The sequence below is a fragment of the Rattus norvegicus genome, chromosome 4 (genome assembly GCF_021556685.1).
Source record: "Rattus norvegicus strain SHRSP/BbbUtx chromosome 4, alternate assembly SHRSP_T2T, whole genome shotgun sequence".
Taxonomy (NCBI): domain Eukaryota; kingdom Metazoa; phylum Chordata; class Mammalia; order Rodentia; family Muridae; genus Rattus; species Rattus norvegicus.
The window spans coordinates 142,383,068-142,407,859 of record NC_141537.1 but is presented as its reverse complement, the minus strand read 5'-3'; the positions used below and the strand labels follow the sequence as shown (position 1 = coordinate 142,407,859).

The following is a 24,792-nucleotide window of genomic DNA, read 5'->3' as shown; positions in this document are numbered from 1 at the left end:
AATAAGGCCTACTTTCAAAACAAGAAGAAAAAAAACCATATTTGCACATCTGTGCCAAGAATAGCAAGCATTTTCTATGCTAAGATGAAGGGACCTGGGTCTCAGAGCTGAACAGTTGCCTTTCAGTAACTGGGGAAGACAGAAGCCCACTGACAATCTGACCTTAAATGAGACTCTTAGGGACCTCCCCAGCACACCATTCACTTCCTGGTGACAGATGCTTTAATACACTATTACCGTCACAGTGACAACCTTGCATAGCTTCAGCCGAGGGAAAATACTCCCTCACAAGTCGAAACTGTAACCACTTACCTTCCCAAACAGCTCAGCAGGCCAGTGTATTACCAAGGCCCCCCCTGAGCCTTCTAACCTCAATTGCAGCAGGGCAGGACAACCATAAAACCTCGTCAATATAATTCCCACAGGACCTCTTGTCCCCAGTCTTGGGGACAGAACTCTGCGGCCCATGCATGTTGGCAAGCACCCTACCAGGGAGCTACACTTTCAGCGAAGACAATCTAATTTCCACAGTAGAATACTATGTAGCCAAAAGTTGCACCAAGGGCCCAGAACAGATTGTGGAGTGGCCGCTGATTTGAGGTTTTTTTCAAGCTGCTATTCTCAGTCACCGAATGACCGCTCCCACTGCACAGCTTCTAGGCTGTTTGCTATGCTTCTCCGTAGAAACAGAGGCAAGCGCTACAGAAACTGAAGAGAGACAAGCACTACTGGCTTCCAAGTTCTCAGAGCAGTTTTGTTTTGCTAAGACTGCTGAAATGCACTTCTTCCTGAAAAGGAAGAAATGATATATAGCCTCCAGCCTGGGGGATGCTGGGTGGCATCCTGCTACCAGAGCCTTCAGCTCCTTCCTCCCTCTTCCAGAAGTTCCCTGCCATCCCCACATCTCAAAGGGTTCATTTATCCCAGAATTCCGTGATTTCAATAGGGTCCCCAAGACCCTTTCAGTCAAGATTCAAGGACAAAATTAGTTTCACAACACTACCAAAGTACTTCTTTGCTCTGCATCTTTGTCCGGTCTTGTGCGTGTACATTGGAGTCCCTCAGAGGCTTAAGAGATGACATCACTACAGACTGGAGGGCAATGAAGATGTGTGCTATATGTGAATCTTCCATTCAACCAGGCCTTAAAGTGCTCTATAAAACTATCCAACAACAGAGAGAGGAGAGGGATGGAGTGGGGTGTTGGTCTATGTAGATCACACTGGCTGTAAATTAACAGAGATCTATCTGTCTGTCTACTTCTGGAGTGCTGGTATTAAAGGTATACTCCATCACGCCCAGCCACGTTGTTAAATTTTGCTTTGTTTTGTTCTAGAGGGCATTATCATTTTAGCATTTGAAAAAAAAATCTTACTATGCTCATGTGTAACTTTTAAAAATGTTTCTAATATGCTAGATACAGGCAAACATCTCATATCCATGGAGGTGTTTGGAGTTTCTCAACAGTGTTTAAGCACGTGAAGAACCCCTGGGACCCAAGAATTTGAAAACAACACTGAGTTGAAATTCTCTTTGATTAGCATTGGCCAAACACTGGCTGTGACTCAACCCAAAGACACTGAAAGATGATCAAAACTTAGAAAGACCCTGTCCTGACATTCAACCAAGACCCTGTCCTAAAGACATGCACATTCGACATACATTAGGACCCTGCCCTAACAGAGACATGCAAGTCCAGGCAGACAGTAAACAAACAAGATCAAAACAAGGTCAATTAGGCCACTGTACATGCATGCAAAGAATTAGAACCAGCCCGGGGGTGGGGGAGGGGGCCAGCAGGAGAGCAGCTGCCTCATAGTCACAATTCCCTGGGTTACACCCCCAGCAGTACCCCCCTCCCCGAAAGAGTAGGAATTAAATCTGGGTGATATAGAATTAGGCAGCAGCTTAATTTTGACTGGTGAAGAAACATAGCTGAGACATTTAGGCTGAGATATGAAGGGGAAAACAGGCCATCCTAGGAAAAGGGGGAGGGGTGGGAGTGAGCAGAAGAGCTCCGTGGAGGGAGAGAATGCTGACACAAGGCCCTAAGGGCAGGAAAGAGCCGCTAGTTCAAAAACAGGCAGCCGGCCATAAAGTATGCAGCTATATTGGGGGAAGGGGAAAGGTAGAGGAATGGAGCCAAGCCACAGGGATAAAAGCCAGAGTGGAGCATGGGCCTTTTATTTTATTTTTTTTTTTAAAGTAGGTTCTTCCCTTGTCCGCAGTCCAGCCCCACTCATGGTAACTTTGACAGTTACTTAGTTTCCTGGCCCACAGCTTCCTCTCCTGTAAGGTGAAGATACCATATATAAAGCTATGCTGTAAAGTAAGTAAACCAAGGGAAGAAAATAGCATGTGTGCTTAGCACACCGCAGAGAGAACAAGGGAGACAGCCCTGTTGTTACTGTCCTTTCTAAGCTGCTGCCTGCTTTCAGGCTTCTGGGAATTGGTTGTAGAGAAACCCTTCCTAGCGACTTCCAATGATGAGGGACACATTACAAGTCACACATATAAAAGCAAGCCAGCACCAACTCCAGCACATTCTCCATGCCATTCCTAATAAAACCAAAGGTGCCATGCACAGATGAGGAGGGAGGATGCTTGCATACCTCTTATGCAGCACAAAAAAAAAAAAAAAAAACAATGAACTCTTGCCAAAATCCTCTAGCACTGATTTCCTGTTGCCCCATTTAAAGAAAAATAACATCAACAAATTTGTCTAAAGTTAGGACAGTAAAAGGGGGCTTTTGCATAAAGACATGTTTAAGAGCATCTGGAATACAAGCAGATCTCTTAGAACTGAGGTCAGGGACCAGAACAAAAAGGCACCTTGTCACTTTTAGGTCAAGCAGTCTTCAGGTGGGAGAGATTAACCGTGGGCAGAGTCAGACAAACCATAAGGTCTTGGAGAGGGAAGAAAAAGGAATGCCCCAAGAAGGAAGAGTGGCTGGCCTGTGATCAATCTCCTGGCCCGAGGCCAAGAAAACTGTCCGGAGGAGCAGAAGTCTCCTCACCATGTCCTCACCCAGGTACATATATGGCTGTAAACCCAGGGTAGAGAAAGCCCAACACATTTATGGTTGACTTTCCCAAGACAGGGGAAAAGGTTTCCTTTACAGCAGTCTGTTTCTCTTTCTGGGCTCTCTCGGGAATGTCCTCCGGGCAGAAATGCCGGATGTGATTTGTACTGTGAAAGTCAGAGGAGCCTCAGAATATTTTTGAGTTGGACACAATGCCACCCCAGCCTCACCACACATTCACACACAGGCTTGTCCCATCAAAAGCCATCCTTGGGAACAGCACATTCCTGCCACCATGTAATTTATTGTGTTATAAAAACCACTGCTCAGAACATAGGAAACCGTACTGAAATACTTCACCACTTTTGGCCCGTCCCAAAGGAAGTGACCATCTCAGAAGTCCCAGGGCCCTTTAAGATGATCCCAGAAACGGTGACTAAATCTGAAGCTCAGAGAAAACTGTTAAGTTTGAATGATGAACCTTGCTGGGGCTGCACCACAGTGCCTAGCGTGCACAAATTCCTGGATTCCATCTCCAGCGAGCTGTCCCTCGGATACTTCACACACAAAGCTATTTGGCCTTCCACATACATCTGCTAAGTAGTCTACCCTGGAAACAGGTACAACTTCTACAAAAAGTTATTTTTCAAAAAAAGATGTAGTACTTGTATCTGTTCTTTTGTCCCCTCAAGACTGAGGTAAAAGAAGGCAACTGCAAGTTCAAATGTGGCCTTTTAAAGTGCTGGAGAATTTGTGGGTAAAAGCATCGACCAGTGCTCGTTTTATATGGAGAAAAACCAGTCAGTCGATTCAACTGTCTCATGATCTTGTGGCTGTCATATAGCCTATGAGAAGCCAATGCCAGGACTCAGTACTTCAGAGACTAAGACCAGCTCTTGGGAGAGGAGAGAAAGGGTGTTTATTTTGGTACAAAGTTCAAGTAGAGTCAGTGTGAAGGGTTAGGAAGGTGCTTTCCACCTTAACCACAACTGACAACCTAAGTTAGTCCCCCAGGGAAAGAGAACTGATCGCTCGAAGTTGTCCTCTGACCTCCGAACATGTGCCATGGCGTGGACACGAACATGCAGATATGAAATAAATAAATGAAGAAATGTAACTTAAACATTTTGAAAGTTGGCACCGGCCTCCAAAGAAAGTCCTCTGCCTGTCTAGCCTGAGTCAGCAAATCAAGTGAAGTCAGTTTCCTAAGAGGTGAGTGTCGCTAACTTTATCTACAAACCTACTCAGACCATGGGTTCCTCAATCCCAGCATGACTGACTTTTGGAGCAGTTCTTCACGATAGAGACGTTTTCCTCAGCACCACAGCATGACGAACCTCTACACTGGAAACTAGCATGCCCGTCACCTCAAGAGCCACAGGTGCGACAAGGAAACACGTCTCCTGATAAGGCCAAAAGAGCTTCCTGGCTAAGACCTGTCATGGCCCTAGGGATAGGTCTTTGCTTTTTGATCTTTCAATAGCACTTGTTTTCCAGTCTGCTTATACAACTTGGTGGCAGTGATCCATAGCAGGTGGGAAAGAGTACCTGTGTGCGTATGTGTGCACAGGTCAGAGGTCAACCTTGAGTGCCTCTCCTCAGGAACCTCGTTCTTGTTGGTTTTGTTTTGTTTCTGAGAGAATCTCTCTCTCACTTTGATATGGGGACCTCTGATTAAGACAGGCTGACTGGTCAGTGAGTTCCTGGGATATGTCTGACTCCCACTCCCCAGCATTGGGAACACCAGCATGAACCACCATACCTGACTATTTGTGTGGCTCTGGGGATTGGACTCAGGTCTTCCTGCTTGCCACAGCAAGTACGTTACTGACAGACATCTCCCAGCCCCACCTCACCCCCCAGCATGTATTTTATACCTAATCTACACAAGAGGAAAAAGACACAGATGTTCCATATTTTGTTGATATCCAAGGGGGTGGCACAGGAACCCCCGTCCTGTGGAATAGCAGGGCACACCAGTCTGACAGCAGTTTGAGCAGTTGTGTTTCACTACCTGGTCTCACTTCCACTCTCCCACTACCAGTAGCCATTCCTCAGGCCGTGTGCTCTCTAGAGAGCTGTAGTGAACAGCAGCTCAAACCCCTCCCAAAGGAGCAGCTTAGTACATGTCTACATGTTTTCACAGCTCTCTGTACACCAAAAGGGTTTTCCAAAGTAGTAGGACAATTCGGAAAAGGTTCAATTAGCGGAGAGGTACAAAACCATAGTTTCTTCTGAGAGGTAACCCGCAACCTTCAAAGACAAAATGGACTTGAAGTATGGATTACTTCATTCAACAAATATTTTGTGAGCTCTTCCAATGTGCTAGGTACTCTTGAGGGCTAAGCAAACAACAACAATAAAACCCACAAAGAAACTGGAGCTCAAGAGACAGAGTTATCAAATGACAGAAGCCTCAAGGAAAAGGAAAAGCTGCTTAGAGGAGGAGGAATTTGGCCAAGATCCTAAAGAGTAGAAGGACTTGAAGATATAGAAGTTGGTAAAGTACACAGCAGGCAGAATACACACACACAAACACACAGACACACACACACACATACACACACACACACACACACACACACACACACAAGAGAGAGAGACAAGGCAAACAAAATGAACGTCCTTAAGTCTTTTTCTATTCAGAAATAGATACGGAATGCTTTTAAGTTGCCTTTACAAAACAAAAATCATTCCCCAGACAGAGCTCCTCCCCCAATGCAAATGAACCAGGACACTTGGAGGCCTGGGCTGTTTTCCTTTGCTCAGATTTTTCTGATGAGAACATTATATCCAGCAGTCCAGAAGTTCTGTAAGGAAAGAAGTCCTCAAACTTCCTAAAATGTCAATTCCCCCAAGTGTCTAACAACAATAGGTTTTAAACTCAGCTACACGTGTTTCTCCATGTGACTCCATGGCCCCTATGCCCACAAATAGCTTGTGGTCTCTTTGTACTTCTAGGTCCACAGCCATAAAAGTATCCTCAAATGTAAACACAGGGTTCTTGGGGTTTTGAGTTTTTTTTTTCTTGGTTTTGTTTTGTTTTTGTCACAATTTGGCCTGGTGAGTTAGCCTGTCTTTCTATCTCCCTGAAAAGGAGAAGGCTGCCAGGGACATACATGTACAAAGGTGAGCTTCAATGTTAAGAAAGAGCCATGAAACACAGCAACTATAAAGGGCCACTAACAGGACTGGGCAGGCACCCTCCAGGACACACTTATCCAGCATCGATGGGTGCACATTACCTGAAGGTCTAACTGAACGCCACCCTGATCCAGTAGGTCTAGGTGGGACCTGAGAGTACAATTACTAACAAGTTCCCAGGTCACACCAAATGCTGATCTGTGGGCCACAAGGATAGGAAAATGTAAATAGTGTCTCAAACTTTTGACTGAATCCAACAGCAAGAGAAATACTGAACTTCATAATAGCACATGCGTTGTCTTTCTGTGTCTTTCTATGAGGGCGTTAGTTGTTGCAGGGGACACACAGGTTATTTTTGTTATTGATGTTTTGATGCTGGGGCACCTCACACACAGCACAATTCTACCTCTGAGCTATTACCACAGACCAGTTTCAGTACAGGTTAAGCCAGGATGATCCAAAACTGAAAGTGCTCAAAATTCCATGGCCTCTTGAATGCTGACATGACACCACAAAGGAAATTCCACACCATAAAACTACTTCCACATACAAAAACCACTGAAGGATTCTCTGAATATCTTCAGGCTATGCGTTTAAGATGCATAGACTAGAAGTGAGCATGAGTCTTTAGACTTAGGATCCATTCCCAAGACACCTCCATCTCCAGCACTGTAGAACACTTGCTGTCTTCTATACGTCCTACTTCACATATGTGCAAAAGCTGAGCAAGGCCCACAAATTTGATTTCCCCACCTATAGGTGAGGAGCCATTAAGGGATATGGATAGCATTTTGTTTATCCAGGAATGTGCTAAAATGGTCATTTTTTAAGTCAAATCATTTTCAGAATCTTTTGAGATAAACACAGACATATTAAATACATTTTGGAAATGCTGTCACTAAGAAACATTCAGGTCAGGGGTAGGGGTACATGGCTTTAATCCCAGTACTTGGGAGGCAGAGGCAGGAGGATCTCTGTGAGTAAGAGACCAGGCTTACTATATAGTGAGTTCCAGAACAGCCGGAGCTAACAGTGAGTCCCTGTCTCAAAGAAAACAAACAAACAAAAAACCAAAGAAGAAGAAAAGGAAGAGGAATTAGAAAAGGAGGAGGAAGAGAAAGAGGAAGAAGGAGGAAGAAGGGAAAGACAAACAGGCAGAGAAAGATGCACTCAGGTGCTAACTCTTCCTTATTTGTTTTTTGTATTGTCTAGAGAGGAAAGCAAGTGGTCCTAAGCAAAGGTCTCTCAATGTGATTATTTCCCTCTCAAAAGAACAAGGGCTTCCTGATGAAAAACAGTGATTCATGGTCTGGGATGAGAAATACAAAAGAGAAGCCTGGAACATTTGGTCACACGGAAAGCAAGAAAACTATGGGAACTCTCAAGGTCTTGTCAAAAGTTTCTGGACCCGACTTGAACACTGACATCAGTAACTCGATGACAACAGCAGATAGTTATCAACAATATCAATAACAACGACAGTGGCACCCAACCATAATCCACGAACTCGGGAGGCAGGAGGATCATCAAGTTGAGGGCCATCTGGACTTCACAGTGAAACCCTGTATCCAAAGATGAGCAACGGGAGGAGGGTGAGGGAGAGCGGGAGGGAAGTAACCACAGGAAGAAAAGCAGACAAAGTATGCTTAAATCTGTGAGCTCGCAGGGAACTTTTAAAGAATACTATATGCAGGGATGCCCAGCAATGGCACCACTGGCCAATATTCTGAAATGGATAATGCTGTGACCCTGAAGGGCATAAAATAGATTTGGCCAAAATAAACAAACAAAAATAAAAAAGAAATCAGACGTGGACTGAGTCTTTACATCTAACTACCAAAATCCGATCTACAGTAGGTCTCTGAGCTATCACAGTTCCGTGCACTGAATGCCAGCAGCCTTCCCTCCCCCAGCACCTGCATAGGACAGCACCCAGGGCCACAGACTTTTTTAAGCCTTGCATTATGTGCCTACATAAAGAATTCAAATCCTACGGATTCACACTGAAATACAGACGCACCCGTGCGCCTGAGATGGGCTTGAAAATAACCAAATAGTGTTTTCAGATGCAGACGTAACAAGATTAGCTGTGAGTTAGCAATAGCTGAGCACCAAGCGTGGTGAAGAAAGTGGTTTCCACGCAGTAAGGAGCGACTGTTGAGGATGGAGAGGCAGCTCAGTGGCTAAAAGCACTTGCTGCTTTTACAGAAGACCCAAGTGCGGTTCCCAGCACCTACACTGTACAGTTCACAACTGCTTGTAACTCCACTTCCATTAAATCCAGAACCCTTTCCCGGTCCTTGCAGACCCCACAACACATACTGCTAGCTTATGTTTGACATCTTCTATAGTAAGTTTTCCTTGCAAGTAAGCAGGGCTGGGGAGATAGCTCAAAATACTTGCTTTGCACAAATTTAAAGCACACACAAACAAACAAAAAAAACAGCAGAGAGTGCCTATTTCACAGGATTAGGTTATTCAGTGAACAACACCTCAACTGTCATTTCCTTTTCTTCAAAGGACAAAATGCACCAATTTGGATTGTGCAATAAGGACGAACTCTGGAGGATGTAGTATTTTTGTACTCTACTCATTCCATATATGTCATAACTTAAATAAATTCCCTTCCCGGGGGCTGGAGGGATGGCTCAGCAGTTATGAGCACGTGCTCCTTTTCCAGTGGGCTGGGACTCTGTCCCCACCACCTATACAACGGCACACACCATCTGGACTCCAGTTCACGGGAACAAGTGTCTGTTCTGGCTTCTGAGGGCACCAGGCATGTGCGCAGTGCACTTCTATAAATGCAGGCAGAACCCATAAAATTAAAACAAACTTTTTTCAATGAAATGAAATACCAGCAGAGAGACAGACCTTTGGAGGGAAAAAAATACAGGCATCAGGTATCCTATTTCTAGGGAGGAGAGAGACTCAACTGTGAACAAAAGGAAGGAGAGCGATTGGGAAGGGCTGCGACTGTGAAACTCAAATACACATCTAATTTTTAAAATTTGTATTTATTCATTTACCTTTACTTTATGTGCATTGGTGTTTTGCCTGTGTGTATGTCTACATGACAGTGTCGGGCAGTTACAGGCAGTTGCGAGCTGCCATGTAAGTGCTGGGATTTGAACCTGGATCTTCTGGGAGAGCAGTCAGTGACCTTAACTGCTGAGCCATCTCTCCAGCCCTCATTTTTACACATGGTAAAAAGCCTAGGAACTGAGTGTGGGATGCTGAGGCAGAGTTATTGTTTTGCTATGTGGCTCGTCCATTGCTTCCTAGCATTTGACAATGAACACGTAATCTTTGTAGCGATGCAGCAAGGGATTTAAGTTCTGCACCGTGAAGGCATGCCTCTTTCCCGCTTTCAAGGAGAATCACTAATGTCGAGCTTCTTATACCCAAGGATGATGAGAACATAGCTCTCATCGTCAGGCCATCCCCAGGTGAAATCTGGTGGACAGCAGGGTGGCCACAGGGCAGGGACCCCAGGACCACCAGATGGTTCTTAGAACATGCTGAGCAAAGCAGAGGCAGCTTCTATTCTTCAGCAGAGGAGACTTCCTTTCCTACTTAACGCCAGGAAATGTCACATGACAAACCAGTCTGGAAATCTAGGCCTCCCTCATGCCCCCTGTATCAAGTTTCCAGCTGGTATGTGGTCTTGCCAGCCTGGCCGGTCTCTTTAGAGAGCACAGTGGAGTTCAGCAATGCTGAAAACCACACTGAGGACCCCGTCAGGGTTCAGAAATCCTCAGAACTGCTGATCTGCAAAATTCGGCTTTTGTCACTGGACCTTGACTACCCCCTCACCTCAAGCCTCACCCCTGCTCCCTACCTGCAGCCACTCAGTCTCCTAGTCCTGCCTCCAACACACCCCACCTCCTTCCAACTCAGGGCCTTTGCACTTTCTACTCTGGACTCCTGGAGCATCTACATGGTTGTCTGGCCCGCTTCCTTCAGAGCTCTCCTCAAATGTCACCACAGCAAAGAACCCTGCCTTGCCTCCCCAACCCATAATACACCCTTAACATGCTTCAAACTTTTGTTTTTTCATTTTTTTATTTGGGTAATACATATCAATTTCCAGAAATTTTTAATGTTTACAAACAGAAAGTCTGTGTCCATTAATTCAACTTCCCCTTCCTTTAACCCCTGATACTTCATCAATCCACATTCTGGCCCTATCAATCTGTATACTCATCTGGGACACTCCACACCATGAGAATCATACAATATATATCTGCTGATGGCTGGCTTCTTTCAGTTACATAACGTTTTCATGGTTTGAATACACTATGAAACATGTTCCTTCCTTTTCTGGGCTGCATAATAGTTCACTGAACACATGAACAGCACTTTGGTTTTCAATCATGTAATAATAGATACTTTGAGGTTGCATTTTGGCCTTTAGGTATAGGTTAATGAGGCAACTTTCAACGTAAAACAAACGCTTAAGTTGGCTTTTGTTTTTGTTTTTTGTTTTAAAAGATTTATTTATTTTAGTTATATGAATACATTGTTGCTATCTTCAGACACACCAGAAGAGGGCATCAGATCCCATTACAGATGGTTGTGAGCCACCATGTGCTTGCCGGAAATTGAACTCAGGACCTCTGGAAGAGCAATCAGTACTCTTAGCCACTGAGCCATCTCTCCAGCCCCCTTAAGTTCTTGTTTTAAATTCCTCTGATAACTACAAATGGAAATGCCAAATCTTATAATAATCCTGTTTCATATTTTCAGGAGTTACCATACTGTTATATCCAAGAGCTACCTCTTGCATTCCCACCAACGATACACAAGGATTCTGGTTCCTCCACACCTTGGCCACCGTTATTCTCTGCTCATCCCCTCCTTGTTTGACTATTTCACAACACTCTCCACCTGCCCTACTACACTACCTGGTTGTTTACATTGATCGCTTCCTACTAGCTGCAATGTAAACCCCTGAGGAACCAACTTGCCATACCCCAAGCACCTAGAACACAGTTGGCACATAGCAGGTATTCAAGAAATCTGTTGGGTAAGCAACACAAAACCCTTGAATTGAAACAATTTTAACAGGGTGAAAGTCTGTGAGGTCCATGGATGCCACCAACCGCCTTCAACTCTGACCAGCCTAGGGAACGTCATGGTTTACCAGGTGGTAGCTTCAGGAGTTTATTCAGCTCATCCCTCACCAGCAATGTTCTCAGAACGACAGACACTCTGACAGGAAGAATGACCCATAAAAGCACTGTAATTCATACCATTGACTTCAAGCCTAATCTCATTCATCAAACTTCAACAGCAAAGAAATAAATAAAATAAAAAAAAGAGCTAACACAACTGCATGCAATTTTAGTTATCAGAGATCTGCGAATGCAAACGCATTATATTTTAAAACATCAAACCAAAAGCAGACAAGACAGGACACTGTCCTTGTGTAGATTCCTTAATTAGAAGTATCCAAGGACAGCTTGACCTAGAAACCTAACTCCAGGCCTGCTTTTATTTTGGTAGATTTTTTTTGGGGGGGGGGGTCTGTTGTTCATATTTGGTATCTGTTGTTTCATTTGGTCTGTTTTTAAAAAAGCTGCTTGTATTAAAAAAAAAAAAAAGTCAACAGAAACTCCATGAGATCATTATGAGCTAAAAAGCCATGTGAATTTTTCTCAAGTCCATTCCTTGCACACCATTGAATTAGTTCCAGGGCGTCCCACTCTTGCCCCCCACCTCCACAGTCTAGTGCTTTTGCAGCTGAAAACACTTGGAGGGCAAAGTCAATAGATCGTTCTTGTGGCATTAACCTATTTCTCTTCTAAGCCACCCCTCGCCTCATATTCTTCAAGGAAGGCTGGCAAAAGGAGCCATGTTTGAATGGGTGATAGCACCTCGGTGACTTTCATGGGCCTCGATGGAGAGGCCAGAGTGAGTCTTTCGGAACATAAAGAACTTGCCCTGCTCGGATAGAAGGAAATCTTGATGGGATTTTCTGTTTCGAATTGATGTAGTCAAGGAGCAAATTATACGTTCAATGTATACTCATAACATGCATACATCCACATGACTGAAGAAGAAATGGAGAAGAAAAACACTGCATACAACTAGCAACCAGGCAAACCAGAGACCACAGGACAAGCTACCAACATTCCACAGGTTGAACTGAAGCAGTTTAAGATTTCCAATTATTCAGCTAGAGACACACCTGACTCTTTCAACCTGCTCAGGTGCCTTGATGGGAATGACCAAAAGCTACTCCAACTATGAGCCAGGACTAACACTGCACGTAGACACTGGGTTTCCTCTGGTTTTCCTTCTTAACTGTCCTGATTCAAGCTTTCAAAACACACACACACACACACACACACACACACACACACACACACACACACACAGAGCTTTTCTAACATGAATTCAGCCCAACATTAAATCCTCCTACAAATAACTACATTCTTTTATCCCTGCCAAGGGCTGTATCATTTCCTTCTTACATCAAACTAAATAGCTGGTACATCGTTGGTGAGACATAAATCAGAGTTAAGGCATTAAGAGCAATGGGTTCAGGGCTGGGGATTTAGCTCAGTGGTAGAGCGCTTACCTAGGAAGCGCAAGGCCCTGGGTTCGGTCCCCAGCTCCGAAAAAAAGAACCAAAAAAAAAAAAAAAAAAGAGCAATGGGTTCACTATTTTTCCTAGCATCTCTCTCTCTCTCTCCCCATAAACTTAAGCACAAGTGGTACACATTACTGCCTGGGCTGCCCAGTGACTTCATTCTGAATCTCGGTTTCTTCACCCGTATCTAAGGTCTTCTGTGATATACAGCTTTGCACCTGGCTTGCTCTAACCTAATGGGACAGCCTCATTATTTTTAGGCAAAAGATAGAGAAGAGTCTGTGGACCAGTTAACGGTGTCTGTAGCATACTTCAAAGAGAAGACTGACCCCTCTTTGATCAACACAGACATTAGTCCATAGGAGAACTAGCCTTCCCATCCAAATGTTTCCCACTCCACCAGTACTCCTGAGGACCTTATCAACAGGAAACAAAAGCACTGTGCTACCATAATGAAGTATCTGGCTTTCATTCACTAATTAGAAAAGCCCAAAGATTGTAGCCCAGGGAACAGCTAAATATTTAGGACATTAAAGAAGTTACCAAGGACCAGCTGCCCACAGCTCCCCACTCCTATTAACCTGTTGTTTACTCAATTACCAGACATTTTAGAAGAAAAAACTTGATAGACAAACCTGAAACCATAGGGGCGTCTGTGTACCTACAGAGAGAGGCTTTATTTTCTAGGAATGGGCTGTGATAAATGTCATTATATTGACAGAAACACTGCCCTCAGCCCCTCATCCGGGAACAGGTACCAAAGCAAGAGAAGCACGCTGGGTTCCTTGATATGCAGGTGGCTCCTGTGAAATCCTGGAAGCTACAGTGGTATTCTTTAAGCTCTTACTTCCTGTTAAGTTCTCATTCTTTCAATTTGTCGCTTTCATTTCTTGCAACCCAGCCCACTCTGGTTACGTGGTGAAAGCCCACGACAGAACAGAACCAAGTGACAGTTTGTGAAAGGGAGGAGTATCTCACTTTTGCTTAGGGATCTTGGCAAATGAAAAGTTCTGCATCTTTGGGAGTCTAAATAATGAGGGTGCCTTTCAGGCTGGTAAGGGACCACCCACTTTACAATCTACCGCAATTTACTGCTTGTTGCTGTTGCTTACCCACCACCCCTTTACCCCCATGCTTCGATTCTAAGCAACCTTCAAAAGTAGCTGTCACTGGATCTTTACTCAAGACCATGACCAATTTTGACCACAGTTTCTTTCTCTTCCCTACTCTACCTCTATGTACGTTACAAGCGGAGTTACAAAATGCTTAGGACAAAACAAACAAACAAACAAACAAACAAACATTCTTGACTACAGAACTCAGCTCCCACACTCACCTGACCCAGGTCAGGCACTCTGTAGCCAATGGACTCCCAGCCAAGGATGCAAATCCTTTGTAGTCAGCTCCTAAATATTTACAAAGAAAGAAGACTGAGTATGGGATCTTGCGACGGTCTATCAGAATGTTCCCAAAGACAGGTTTCGACTTTTTTAGTCTCCGTTCGCTTTTCCTGCAGATCCCACTCCCCACCTCCAAATTTAGCAGTCAAGTTGGAGGGATCTCTTGCCCCCAGATAAAAGCAACCCCAGCATGCTTATTTCCCGTCCGGAGCTGACCAGAAAGATCAGGCACGCAGAAACTTCGAATACGATGGGGGGGTGGGGGGGAGAGACTGTGGACGAAAGGAAGTGTTGAGATCCCAAAGCACTTGTTTCCCCGCGTGGAGGCCAAGTATGTGAAACCCGCGTCCTCATTGGGCACGAGCTCCGTCCACACTTCTCTCATCGCTCCCGCCCCTGCTTCCTCCGGTTTTCTTCCTTTTTTTTTAAACCCACGGGGGCCCCCACGCATGCATTATCCTACCAGCCAAGCAGCGCAACAGGGCTAGCTACATTTTTAGAAAGATTATTTCCTTGAGCAAACTCATATGACACCCCCTCAAATACTCCCCCAGGGGGGAAAACTATTTCCTGCAAACACTCCAGCCGTTTCCAACTTGGGGGAATGCCATTTCAGTACGGGGAAGGAGGTTGAAGCCGGTCACTAGAGTCGAGGACATTTGGGGTTACTTAAGCCTGAAAAAAAAAAAATCAGACCGCCTCCCAAAACTGCTCGCAGGGAAAGAAGCCCCAAAATACACGCCAAGTGCATAAGTGCATGCCAAGCCACCAAGAACTCCCAGTGATCAGGGCAAAAACTTCAGCGCACGGGAGCCAGTGCCAACTCCCCGAGCCCTCTGCCCGGCCCCAGCAGCTACCTTGGTGACCGGGGAGCCACGCCGGTTTGAGGGATCAGGACCAGGACAGGGGTTAGCAGCCGCTGGGCAATCCCATGTCCGCGAAGAGGGAGCTCGTTCCGTTAGGATGGGAGCGGAACACCCACACCTCCTCTCGGCGTGCGCTTTCTCTCTCTCCACCCCCTGCCTCCACCTCCTCCACCACCACCTCCTCCTCCTCTCCTCCCACCCCGGCAGGCTTGAGGAAACGCTTCAGCAGAACATCCACATGGTTACTGCACTTTGAAGCAGCTCCCGGCCGCTTATATAGGCCCGGAAGCTCCCTGGGCAATGTAGTCCGATTCCCAGGTCCTGCCGGCGCCTGGGGCTGCGCAGAAGGACTACAAGTCCCAGAATGCCCTGGGCTCTGGGGCTGGGTTCTAAATAGACTCCCGCGCACTGACCAGGGTCGGGGGAGGGGCGCCGAGCGGGAAGGCTGGGGCTGCGAACCTGTGTCTAAGCAGCGAACTCCCCAGGTTTGGCAAGCCCGATCCACAGGGTGTCCCTTACCCCTGTGAACCCTTCTCTTTTGACTGTCCCTTTCCTAAAGTCAGGTGTCACTAGGGGCCAGAGAGAGAGGAAGAGCTCGGATTACTACTTTGGGAAGTTTTTACAAGCTGTTTACCCACCCCCGCGCGTCCTGTGTCCTGGAGCCAAGAATTTCAGAAATCCGAGGCACAAAAACGCCAGTGTTTTGCGGTCAAGGATTAAAGAAGCAAGTTTGTCTTTATTAAATCTGTTCCAGTTCTTTATTGGATCCTGCTAGTGTCTGCATGAAAAGTCTGGCAATGAGGTGGTCCCTGCTATCGAGGATGCGGGGTAATCGTGTGAAAGCCCTTTTCTGAATCCGAGCTGTGTCTGTCTTTCGTCGCCCGGTGGGAGGTAAAAGGAACGCAACCCTTTCGAGTGAGCAAATAAAGGAACCATGTTGTGACTTGCTGATGTTGTGATCGCGAAGCAGGAAAGAAATACAAACCGCGACCTGGTCCTGACCCCGCTTCTAGGACCCCTTTGCTCCTGGAATCTGTAAATGCTCAAGTAAATAAACCGCAAACCAGAAAAATAAGGGCTTCAGAGAAAGCGGCTATACTAAGATGTGTGCGTCCAGGCGAGGTGTGCTGCAAGTCTTCAACCCAAGCCTCTGGGCTGAAATGGGTTTCAACACACCACAAATAAGTGTAGGCTCCAGCCTGCAAAGTGCTTAGAACTTTGGCTTTTGAAAGAAGAGTTTGAATCGCAGGCAAAGTTATCCCACTGTCTCCCTCCGCATCCCACCTCCCACCCCCCACCCCGCCCAAACCAGACTGCAAGTATTCATTCCACAAACGTTCCCCGGTGTCATCTGGGTGCCAGGCCAGGCATGGTGCCAGGATATGAGAGTGCGCCAAAGTATATCATAACATCCTAAATGGGGTCTGTCTGCTACCGCTAAAGACCTACTAACAGCAGTCCTTGTTATGAAAACAAATGGTTCTACAGAGCTCAGCCCATGTCCTCTTTCTGTACATCATGCTATTGTGTTTTACCGATTCTGGGTTTGTTATCTCTGCGCAGTAGAAACCAGGTTAACTTCCGGTCTCCATTGCAACTCCAACCTGTACCTATACCAAGGACTTGCCCTTCAGGACCTCCATCACCCCTTCCTTAAAGGGCCCCCTCCTTCCATTTCAGGAGCAGCCTATAAGCCCTTCGGCAAACCACTGTCATCTCTGTACCCCAGTTTTGCCATCTAGAGAGGGATTTGATAATCATTAGGATACACCTGTTCTTTTTTCCTTTGCATGATTCAACAGCCTTGCCTAAAGTCTCGTGAAACTTTAAGAACAATAGAGGGCAAAAGAGCTAAGAATTATTGGCATATTTGGTGCTCAAACTAACAATTATGGACATTTCATGGGTGTGTGTTGTGTCCCAGGCATTGTTTCTAAGCTCTCTAAGTAGATCATTTCATCAATAGCCCATGGGAAGCTAAAGCATGCAGGGTTATTTCCAAAAGGCACCGATGGCAATCTTGGGAGTCTAGTGTCTGATGCTTCAAGCTGCCTGCCCTCCTTTGTCCTCAGGAAAATCCCCACCTTGCTACAACAGAGGAATCCACACCTTTCATATCTGTTGTTTCTCCTGTCCCAGATAAAAACAAACAGTTCCCACTTTCCAAGGCCCTTTAACTAACTTTCAAGCAATTTCAACAAATCAGCCCACGATGATATAACTGGGGAAGGAGGAGGGGGATTGCTTCATGATCTTCTAATGTGCATTTCCAAAAGAATACTTGGTCATAGTTGAGAGGTACGGGTAGCTCATTTTCATCCTCACCACAGTGTAAACATAAGCCCTTTGTCTAGTTTATCCATGGTCTTCCCTGCCCAATGGCAAGTTTCAGTGAGATCAGGTCTTACATTTGTAAACTCTAGTCCTCTTGACTCAAAGAGGCTTACTCTTCTCTCTGCACATTTTTGTAGATCTGGAAAGAAAGTTTCCTGCAACCTTGTAATGGAAGGTGTGTTGAGCATACAGAAGGCAACAGAGGCATATCTTTCTGAGCAGTTGAGCCTTTTAGCGGCCAAGGTCAGTTTTCTTTGTCAGGTGTGCAGATAGTGCTGCTCAACATCTGGCAAGTTCTGGAAGCTGCCAGATCACAACAAAGTACTTTTGCTAATTCTAAAGTGATTGTTTGTGACGGACAGTTGATGTGTGGCGATGCTAACAGTGATGAATGCTAGAACGAGTGGCTTACACTCCTTTATGAGCCAGCAAAAGGATGTATGGGGGTGAGCTGTGCTTCTCTGTCATAATTTTTTTGGGAAGAATTTTCCTAGACCTGCATCTGCAATCCAGTAGCTATCAGTCATCTCGGCACCGAAGATGCAGCTGTTTCTAAAGATGTGAAGTACTTATAAAATACACAGTGAGTTTCAAACACCTAAACTTCAAACGCAAGGCTTCGGATATGTTGGATCACACCCTTGAAATGTTTTTTCCTGGTTTTTACTTTTTAAATTGACTGAAAATTTAATCTGCAGCTCCTGTTATATTCTATTGGATGGTGCTAATTCAGAAAACTGAGACTCAGATTCTTAAGATAACAATGGGAAGTGATGAGGATCAGGGCTACGCAGATAGATCAATGGTTGAAACCCTTACCCTCAAGCATGAAGACCAGAGTTCTATGTGTGAAACACAGACAAAAGCCTGTCAGGTGCGGTGACCTGTAATTCCATCACTCCAGAGGCCTCAGATCTCGAGGACATTTTGGCTAGCTAGATTACCTGGTATTGGTGAGTTTTGGGGTTCAGTGAGAAGCCTGGCCTACTAAATAAAAAGGAACATGACAGAAGATGCACAGTATCACCTTTGGGTCTTGACATGCTTGCCCATACATATGTGCCATGAAGAAATATCCCTATACATATGCAAACACGTGTACATAAACACATACCATACATGTGCCCAGTAAAAAGAAATGATAATCTGTCATAAAAGTACCCGTGGGCAACTTTACCCTTGAAATGCCCACTCGGGGAAGTCAGAGGACTTTGCAGTTAGGACAGTATTAGAGACCAAGTCTGAAGAAACTCCAAAACTAGCACAGCAGCTTACTCCAGGGAAACCCCGCAAATAGAAACAGTTTTTGTCAGCAGTACACGGCTGCAGACTTGGACCAAATTCTAAATTTGTCTGCTGAGAAGCCCACCCTCAGGTCCCCTCCTACTAAAGAATGCCAGTACAAGTCGTGCCAAGGAAAGGAGGACTCAGAAAGAGCAAGGTTGACAGCCAGCTACACCGTTAATATCCAAGGTTGTGTTTGTGGAAAGAGTAAGGCAAGTAATCCTTGCCTTGGCAGCCCAATGGGTCATTGAATTCCAGGACACGAAAGAGCTTTCAAACCTTACCTGAGCTTTACCAAAGCAAAAATATGTTTTACAAAAGCAAAACATCAAAGGCCAAGAAAAAGTAGCAGTTCACCCTGAAACCATGCTTGGCCGAAAACCAAGTGTCCTAAGTTCCTAACTCCTTCAGGCACAAAGTCCAGTCATATATGACTGTCACAGTGAGCCTTGAATGCTTCAATTACTTAGTAGCTTCTCCAAGTCCCCCTTAAGTGGCAAGACAGCATAGCTGATACTCAAATCATAGTATTCGTTCTCTCTCGGAGATAACTTCTTTCTTTACCTGGTGTGATGGATACTATTGAGCATGAGAAAGATCAGAAAAACTCATGGTCATGCACATCAAAATACCAAGAGATATTCCAAATGGCAGTGGCAGCAGTCTTTGGAGTTTTTGCACTGAGTGGTCCAAATCCCAGCCATAGACACATCCACAAGACTATATTGTGTTTGGGCTTTCTGTGTGGTTTTTGTTCTTATAGGCCAGATGTGATCTTTGAAGATGAGCATGTGTGTACCTTTCACGGCTCTAACTTGGGCATTGGGTAAAGAGAGGGTGCTCGGCGCCTATTGGATCATGAGGTCTTAGAATTCCGAGAATGGCTAGGAGAAATGATAACCTGCAGACACTCAACAGCCTACAGGAGATGAAAAAGAGCTGGGATTACAAGACAAATAGAAAACAGGAAAGAAATGCGTTGGTCTAAAGTTTAGAAAGGGAAGGTATTTCCTTTATCCAGACCCAGGACATCCTGTCCCACCAAGGGAAAACATCACAAATTGGAGGCTCTTCATTTGTTGTCTGATCTCTAGAATTTAGAGGAGTCTGCTACTTAGTCACCTGGGGACTCGAGGGAATGTGAAGTGTCAGTGCCACACCAGGCAGGCAATATAGGAGTACAAAAGTCAGCATAGCAGTGGGCTCAGTGGCAGAGGATTCACTTAGCATGCATTTAAAAGATATAGGCAAAAACTAGTTACTACTGCTTTTTTCCATATGGGAAAGGCAGCTGTGGCATCCTTGATGCTATTATTGTAGAAAAATTTCTTACACATTATTTTCCTGTGAAACATGCAAAGTCAGGGATTTACCACAAAGTAAAACATCCAGCCCCACTTCCTACCTCCCATCTATAAGACTGTTACCCTAACATGCTAGGACAGACACACTGGACCAGGACCCTTGAAATGCCTTGCTGACTTTTTATTACTACACTATTATTATTCCAGCGGATATGAAGTATAGGTGTCAAAGGAGACTCAGAAAGTTGTTATGCTATTGTTTGAGATGGGGTCTCACCCAACTCACCTGAACTCCAGTCCCTTCCCACTGCTGTCATTACAGGTGTATGCCACTGTGCTGACCTTCATGAATGTCTACTTTATGCAAGAATTCAGGAATCCATGTTTTTAAAACGTCATATATATATTTTTTAAAATCAATTATTTTGCAGCTTCTAGGGAAATTATTTATTTAGATTAGAATTTCACAAAGTTACGTCTCATGGCATTTGAAATGCAATCTCAAAACTTACACAATTATTTAACCTAAAAAGATTACACATTTCTTTGTTTATGTGTAACAAGCTCATTGAAAAGCCATGATTAAAAGCCATGATTAAAAGCTCATTGATAACCCTATGTGATACTTATTGATAGTGGATTCTCTCTTTGTAATACTTTTGCAGTTATATTGGAGAAAATCATTTCAATAAATTGTTAAAACAATTTACATTTAGCTTACAAACTAGCAGCTTTCATGCCAAGAGTCTCCAGCCTGTGAATGAGTATTCTATGTATTTCAATATAAGCTTCTTAAGGCTATATATGATTTCCAAATCAGTCAGAAAAAAAAAAGGTACTGTGCATAAGAAAAGGATAGTTGAGAATTTTTGCAGACCTCAATCACTAGCCCAGCATTCAATTTTACTTAAATCAGTTGCCAATCAAGTGAAGCCTGTAGCTTTTCTCCTTTCCTATCCTATGGTAATGTATTCAGATTTAAGCAAATCAACCACTTTTCTCTCCAATTTCTTACCAATGTATTACCCAGGCTATGATTAACCTAAATGATGAGTTCAGGCAAGATGGAGCACTTGAGCTTCACAATAAGAATCATTAAGGTAGGAATAGCCCGGAGAAGCAGGACTAGGGGTGTAGGCCTTGGTTAGTTAATGTTGGACTATCACTATCAGACTGCTATTGGATCAGTAGCCTCCTGTTTTACCCAGTGCTCTGTGGTGGTGGCACCGGGGCAAGGAAAGACAGTGGAACGCAAAGAATGTTTGTTGTCCGCCTTCTCTCTTCATGACGCTTAGAGGGTGACAACAAAGAGGAAGGCTGGCTGCTTGAAACTCACAAACCACAGTCACCAGCTGGCCCTTCACCCCATACTCTGGGTTTCCTTCCAGGTGTAGAGCGCAGAGCATGCAGCTGTGGCCTAGCAAACAGCCCAGATGCTTCCAAGCCCTTTGCCCTCCTCAGTGTCTTCCCTCCACGACATACCTGTCTGCTCACACAACAGTGTTTCTCCATTAATATATAACATACTACCAGCATGGCTCTAAGCCACTAAACCATTTATATTAACTTTAATGCAGCGAGTGAAGGAGTGGTTCAGAGTATTTTCAGCCAACTTTCCCTTCAAAACTAGCCCAGGGTTTCATTGTGTTTGTGTTGCATTGTGTGCGGTACCTCTTAGGAGCAGGAAGAGAAAAGGGTGCCAGGAGAGGAGGAAGAGAAGGAGGAGGAGAAGGCAGATGTGAGGGGGAGGAAAAGTGAATCTCTTTAAAGACAGACTGAGCCTTACTCAACATCTGGTAAACTTAAGAAAGAGAGTACATCATCTAACCATAATCGAATGAGCCGTTTTGTAAAGAGAAAGAAGTTTTAAACAAGCATATGATAGAGACTCTTATCATGAAAAGGGTATTTAGGGGAAAATAATGATTGCTTTCCAAAGACTTCTACTCCTAGAAAAAGCAAGGGCCTTTCTACTCCAAGTTTCTGAATACCCTCTTCTGTCCAAAAGGGAGGAAACATTGCATAGCAGAATGAGAACGCTCCACTTCTAACAAGTAAATTTATTTGGTCTTTGAAAAGAGTCTGGTAAGACTTTACTAATTATTTTTTACCTTTTAACTTGTCCACTATTGAGTAGTAGTTTGACCTTCAGAAAAGGCAAAATCTTTAAGTGCATCTGGTTTAGGCTTGAGACTTGGGAGGAACAGTTCATTAGAATAGAAAATCTTGCTGTTTAATTAGCTGTCTGTCCTTGCTTCTGATTTTTTAATTTTTTTTTTAGAATAATATGTTCATCCTGACCCCAAAGCAGTCTTAGAAAGTAGGTTCTCAGATTAAATTAGCCTTTAATTCTCCTCTGCTTCACTTATTTTCAGAGCATATCACAAGGGAAGAGGCACCGATATTGAAAGGGGAGGGCAGCCTGCTAACCTATTTATGAACTATGTTTTGAACCAATTACAAGTCTGATGACATGTCCATCCATGCTGTGACGTGAAGAAAATAAACACTCTCCATACACTTATGGGAAAATGCCCAACCCACCAGTAAATTTGATTAGTAACAGTCATTAAATTACAAGTCTCCTCTTCTGTTTCCTTTTATAAATGAAGTAAAAGCAGAAAAATCCTGAGACAAGGGAAAAGTAGAGTGTATGTTCGAGGCTTACTGATGAAGGGGCCTTGTGGTCTTCTAGAATTCTCTAGAAAAGCTGAAGCTTGTTTGTGGGGTCCCGGGAACTTTATATTCACAGAACGGGGCACACTTTCTGAGGTGTGTATTTAGCAAATAGTGACATCCACAAGTAAAGAGCTTTGGGTAGAACTTAGAATACACTGGGTTAAATTTAAAATGATTTCTTCCTTCCTTCCTTCCTTTCTTTCTTTCTTTCTTTCTTTCTTTCTTTCTTTCTTTTTTTTTTTTTTTTTTTTGGTTCTTTTTTTCGGAGCTGGGGACCAAACCCAGGGCCTTGCGCTTCCTAGGCAAGCGCTCTACCACTGAGCTGAATCCCCAACCCCTTAAAATGATTTCTGATCTCAGATCTCTAGCTGTTTAAGTCCTCCAGTCTGGACACTGTGTCTGGTACAGAGGGAACCGTTGGTGTTTGTGCATGGTTTAAAAATGTGGAGTCAGTGTATTTCTTAGCACTGTTATCCGTGTGGAATATTTGTGTCTCTAATGGTCAGACAAGGTGATTATGCAGATCTCTGATAGATTTTAAACAAACTCTTTAGTGATGTTCTTTAATATTGACCTATATACATGAAGACCAATTCATTAAAAAAAAATGATTGAGTTAGGATACAGCCTAACTAAGTTAATTGTATCCAGGCAAGTCAGAATTAAGATGCCTCATACATACCAGAAGTAAAGGGGAGCCACACTGCCTGAGTGTTTCCATTTCTAGATGTTTACACGGGAAAGGAAAGCATGGCAGTTACAAGAAAGCTTGTTAATGAACATTCATAGCAACATTAGTCAGAATAGGCAAAAGGTGGGAAAAATCCAAATGCCCATCTGTGAGTCTTCCTCTCCCCAACCTCTATATTTTATTTGTGTGTGTGTGTGTGTGTGTGTGTGTGTGTGTGTGTGTGTGTGTGTGTGTATACATGATTTTATGTGCACTACATGTGTGCAGGAGCCTACAAAAGCCAGAAGAGGGCATTGAATCCCCTGGATCTGGAGTTGTAGGCCTTGCAAGGCACTGTGTCAGTGCTGGGATCTGAACCCAGGTCCTTTGTAGGAGCAGTAAGCACTCTTACCCTTGCCATCCTCCCCAGACCCAGACCCTTTTGCTGTGTCTAGCAGGGGTCCAGGGACAGAGCTGAATAGGGTAGTGAGGGAAATGAGGAAATAACAGAGGGCACAGAGACAGAAAGCTGGGATTGGGAGGTCTGGACTCTCAGCTGGAGAAGCCTTGGCACACTGGAAGGTCAGCAGGTTTGTTATACAGGATTGAACAGACTGGGAGGCGGGCTTGGTTATCGCATACGACTGAGCAAAGAGATGGTATTATTACATACAGATAAGCAAGGAAGAAGGTTTATGGTATACGGCTAGATCAAAAGGACAGGTTTAGCTAATCTCAGTAGAAGCAGTCCCTGTAAGGGCGCAGTCCTCAGGCCATAAACACCCAGAAGGAGAAAGCTATGGTAGACATCTTCTGTTCACACTGTCAGTATCCACCCTTGAGCCAGAGGAAGGCTTTGCCATGCCTCTGAGTCTTACCCCAGAGACCAGGCATTGCCATTCCTCCGTGGGTCCCAGATTGGGGTCCTCGTCATGGCCAGCTCACTAACTGCCTTTTCTTCCCAATCTCTGCCCATTGCCCACCTCCCACCACTGCTTCTGTCTGGTCCCCTTCCACATGACTGAGATGATATACTACGTGTCTCTGTGTCTAGATTGTTTTACCTAAGAGAATGTCTTCCTGTCTATTCTTGTTGCAGCAAACAGCAGGATTGTATCCTTTTTAATGGCTAAGTAATATTCCATTGCAGATATGTATCGCATTTTCTCTGACCACTCATCTGTTGTTGGGTATTAAATTCTGGCTATTGTGACTTACCCCAGAATTCACATAGGGATGCAAATACCATTTCTTTGTTTTCTTTCACTTCATTTGTGTGTGTGTGTGTGTGTGTGTGTGTGTGTGTGTGTGTGTGTGTGTGTGTGAGATTGGGGAGTTCGTTCTCTCCATTCCTGGGGATCAAGCTTGGGTCGGTAAGCATGTCAGCAGCAGGCTTGTTTTATTACGCCAGCCAGCCCTGGCCCAAGCAGGTATCTTTCCAATAAACTGATTTTATTTCTTTCGGGTATATGATTGGTTCTTAGACTGCT

General features: G+C 44.5%; 1 protein-coding gene across 18 annotated transcripts in view; it reads right to left on the bottom strand.

The window, feature by feature from the left end:
* Positions 1-15,280, bottom strand: part of Itpr1 (inositol 1,4,5-trisphosphate receptor, type 1) — a 367,970-nt gene extending 352,690 nt beyond the window's left edge. For 14 of the 18 annotated variants that reach the window (XM_087656084.1, XM_087656085.1, XM_087656086.1 and 11 more), the window contains exons 1-2: positions 15,023-15,280; positions 14,102-14,171 (exon numbers count right to left, since the gene is read on the bottom strand). The gene's annotated coding sequence lies outside the window, so the exon portion shown is untranslated. The remainder of the gene's footprint in view (positions 1-14,101; positions 14,172-15,022) is intronic. The other 4 variants (NM_001007235.2, NM_001270597.1, NM_001270596.1 and 1 more) reach the window with 2 other exon arrangements.
* Between the last annotated feature and the right edge of the window lie 9,512 nt (positions 15,281-24,792).